Genomic DNA, 4,529 nt, shown 5'->3' with positions numbered 1-4,529 from the left:
CATGAGAAATGCATGCCAGAAAATTACATAAACATGTGGATGTAATAGAAGTGCATAGTAAAAGAAAGCAGCTAAATGAATTTCGACGGATTATGGCCCTGAACTTCAGCTCGAGGGTTGCCAACTCGCTAACTTATAAAAACCGACGCTCCAGCCTCTGTCCCACCCTTTCTCCTGAGACCCACTCTCCGTTTTCTCTTTCCTCCTTCCCCCGTCGCTCCCGACTTGGTCAGGAGGATTTCACCTGCAGGAGTCAGGTCTGGGACTGCAGCTGCCTGACACCAGGTAGGAGCAGCCCGGTGAGAGGGTGGCGCGGGTGTGAGACTCGGTGCCTCTCTGCCTGTAGTAACCAAACTTTCGGGTGTGTCTGTCAGTAGATCTGACGCCAACGACTGTCGCAGTCCCCTTTTTTACCAGAGCTTTTCCTATCAACAACCAGACACCTCGACACCCTATCTTCAGCGCTTGCCAAAAAGCACTTGGCGAACTCACTGCAGAGAGGGTGGGTAGAACACAAAAGTGGCGTAAAAATGACCCCCGCTACATTTGCCACACTTTTGATCTATGCAGCTGGGCCATCCACTGGGACAGAGATGACCAATACATTGCCCCTTGTATTACCCAACTACACCTTGTGCCCACCCGGGGAGCAGATTTTGAGTGCGGGCAATTTGCCAATTGCCCTTTAGCGATGACGCCCCCTTATTGGTCCAGGTCGGATTCAGCCAATGACACAATGCAAAGCTGATGTGGACGCAGGTTTGGCCCTTGGTGTGCCAGAGATCTTGCAAATGCCAAGAGTAAGGGTATCCGCTTACTCAGTGCCTAACATGTGGAATTGGTTTCTCAGAGACTCTGAGTACCAGCAAGCCGCTTATTTTTTTAAATTTAAACTCAATGTTACTTTTTCTACAACAGATAGAGGGCAAGCTGTTTTGTTCCGCCCCTCTCACACACTCAACAAACAATTAGAGAGAACAGACATTTCTGTGATGCTGAAAGCCAGGGCACCAAACCAAAATCCACTGAGCTAATTTACACTCGGGCTTTGAAGTGCCACAGAATATAATAAAGAATAGTAACTGAAATCAGGAAGAAATGAGCTTATACAAATCAAGTAGGACGTAAGCATGGTCTTGTGGGTAAGGAACCAAACTAGGCCACAGGAGCATCTGGAGTTGATCCCTGGTTCGCCACCAGGCTCCCTGTTGTGGCCTTGTCGCAAGTACTCAGTCTCTCTGCGCCTCGTTTCTCCATCTCGTAATGGGGATAACAGTAAGAGTGCCTGTCTCAGCTTCGTCTAAACAAGGCAGGGGGGCATCTTAAAATGTTTGTGCAGAGCGCTGTAATAAAAGGGGCCCAGATCTCAGTCTGAGGGGAACTGCTTATATCAATACAAAACACATTATAAAAAGGAAAACTGGTGGACGGTTGCTTAAGTAAGACCAACATAGCACCTTACTAAACAATTAACCTTTCGCTGGCGAATTGCAACTTACTAGCTTGCCTCATCTAGGGGGTCAATCCATTTCATTGAGTGATGGACTTGTACTTCCATTTGGGCTCCAAGTGACACCATCCCATAATTGGCATCCTTAAATATCAGCAGCACTGCAAAAAAATAGCTGACAACATACATGGGTTGGTATCGTGGCTTGCAAATTTCTGTATCTTGATTTCTGACAATTAGCTCTGTATGCTCACAATGATATTGATAAGACCCAGCACTTCTGTATTAAAAATAAAATCAGGTCAAGTAAAATACTAGGAACAGGCCACCAGAGACAGCCACTGTTATCTGAATCAGAACAAGAATCAAAAAATAATAGATGGGCCTCAAGAAATTGTGAGAACAAAACTGACACCACTCAGGTCTAAGCAGGCAGCCGCCCATCTAAATCAGACAGAGTTATTGCAGCGATAGAACTGGCCCTTGCTAAAGAAGGAGTCAACACCCTTCCATATGTACTGAAGATATTAGAATGAGGAAAGCTGGAAACACCCTAATCTACAGTTCTCATAGTTGCAAAACAAAGGAGGTCTCAGCTATTCTGCAACATGAATTGCTCTCAACAGAGTAGATGACCAGAAAACACCAACGATGTTCACCAATCTCCAGCGAAATTCAGAATGGACATGCTTGAACAAGACTAAGAAATTTCGCTTTCATCCTCTGGCCATATATATGTGACAGAGAAGTATTGTGAACTCATTCTGAGGCGCATGAATACATCTAGTAATAATAGCACATTGCCATTATCATCTGGCACAACTCTGCTCTGATGTTAAACAAGATGGCCCAGCTGATCAATAACCACACTCAGTACACAAACTGCCCTTCTTATGGCCACTGATGATGAAAAATATAAATTTCTCATGTGCTCAGCCTGCTTTCTTCATCGCACTTCCAAGTCGTAGCAAAGCGTGGCTTGAATATAGGAACGTCAGCATTCAGCATGTTGCATGCTGATTATGTATAGCAGAGCAGCTTTCCAACAGTTCATACATAGCCAGATGTTCCAGTATATCATCCTATAACCACAGGCGCAATTCCAATTAAAAATACCATTGGGCAGTTTACATGCAGATTGCAGATCAAAAGATTTTCATAGACGTTCTAGGACTGGAAGGACTCGAGAGGTCATCGAGGCCAGTCCCCAGGCAAATACTGTCAGGACCATCCAATGCATACGACATATCTAACCTTACGCTTGTAAATATCTCCAGACGAATGGAGATTCCCACAACCTCTCTAGGCAATTTATGCCAGTGTTTAACTAGCCTTGACAGTAGGAAACTTTCCGTAACCTGTCCAGATCTAAACCTCCCTTGCTTGCAGTTCTAAGCCAGTTGCTTCTTTCTACATCCTAGAGGCTAAGTGAACAAGTTTTCTCCTCTCCTCCTGATGACACCTTTAGATACTTGAAAACTGCTATCATTCCCTCTCAGTCTTCCTTTCCAAACTAAATACCCAATTCTTCAGCCTTCCTTCATAGGTCATGTACTCAAGACCTTAATCATCTTGTTGCTCTTCTCTGGACTCTCGAATTTCTCCACATCTTTCTTGAAATCGGTGCCCAGAACAGGACACAATACTCAGTTGAGCCTAACCAGAGCAGAGTAGAGCGGAATAATGACTTCTCGTGTCTTGTTACCTGTTAATGATCCAGAATCACGTTGCTTTTTTTTGCAACAGTATCACACTGTTGACTCATATTTAGCTTGTGGGTCCACTATGACCCTAGATCTCTTTCTGCCATATCCTTCCTAGACCCCTAGTCTCTTCCATTCTGTATGTGTGAAACTGATTGTTCCTTCCTAAGTGGAGCACTTTGCTTTGTCTTTATTGAACTTCATCTGGTTTACCTCAGACTATTTCTCCAATTTGTCCAGATCATTTTGAATTTTGACCTGTCCTCCAAGCAGTTGAATCCCTCCCAGTTTGGTATCGTCTGCAAACTTAATAAGCGTACTTTCTATGCAAACATTAAGTCGTTGATGAAGATATTGACAGAGCGGTCCAAAACAGACCCTGTGGACCCCACTTGTTATACTTTCCAGCAGGATTGGGAGCATTAATAACTACTCTCTCAGTACGGTTATCAGCAGTTACGCACCCACCTTATAGTAGCCCCATCTAAATTGTATTTGCATAGTTTATTGATAAGGATATCATGCGAGACCGTTCAAATGCCTTACTGAAGTCTAGTATACCACATCCACCCGTTCTCCTTATCCACAAGGTCGTTATCCTATCAAAGAAAGCTATCAGATTGGTTTGACATGATTGTTCTTTACAAATCCATGCTGGCTATTCCCTATCACTTACGCCTTCCAAGTGTTTGCAGATGATTTCTTTAATTACTTGCTCCATTCTCAGCACACAGCAAGTAACCCCCAAACACACACACTGCAGACAGTCACTTACCCCACAGATGCTATATGTGCTCCTCCTTCACCTGGAGAACTCCCTGTTAGCAACTGCTGTTCATAACGTACTCTCAACTGGACCTGCCATCCTGAACAGTGCTCTAAGGCAGCTGGTTATGCACAGCAGACAGCAACGAGTACAAATTAAACTGTGTGACTGACAGTGTGCATAGCAGTGAATGTCAGCCTCTATCACTGATGAATGCAGCCCAACTGTCTCTGAAAAATAGCTAATTTAGTCCTCGTGTTTATATGACAACCACTTGTACCCTGCATTAAAAGTGATAAAAGGAAATACTTCTTTACATAATTTATAATTAACCTATGGAACTCATTGCTACAAGATACAATTGTAGTCAAGAGCTCAGTAGGATTGTGAAAAGCATTAGGCATTTGCATGAATAATGAGCTCATTCCAGTTAGCTCAGAAAGAATAAAAACTTATAAGGCATGCTGACTGTCTTGGTTCATCAACAAAGCCATTAGCTGACAAAGATAAGGAAGATACTTCTGCTTTGGGCATCTTTCCATAATAATCTCAATATGGTTTTTCTTGCACCTTCCTATGTAGCATTGGGTACTGGCCACCAGTTGGTTGG

The sequence above is a fragment of the Chelonoidis abingdonii genome, chromosome 8, assembly GCF_003597395.2.
Source record: "Chelonoidis abingdonii isolate Lonesome George chromosome 8, CheloAbing_2.0, whole genome shotgun sequence".
NCBI lineage: Eukaryota > Metazoa > Chordata > Testudines > Testudinidae > Chelonoidis > Chelonoidis abingdonii.
This window is presented reverse-complemented; position numbering follows the sequence as displayed.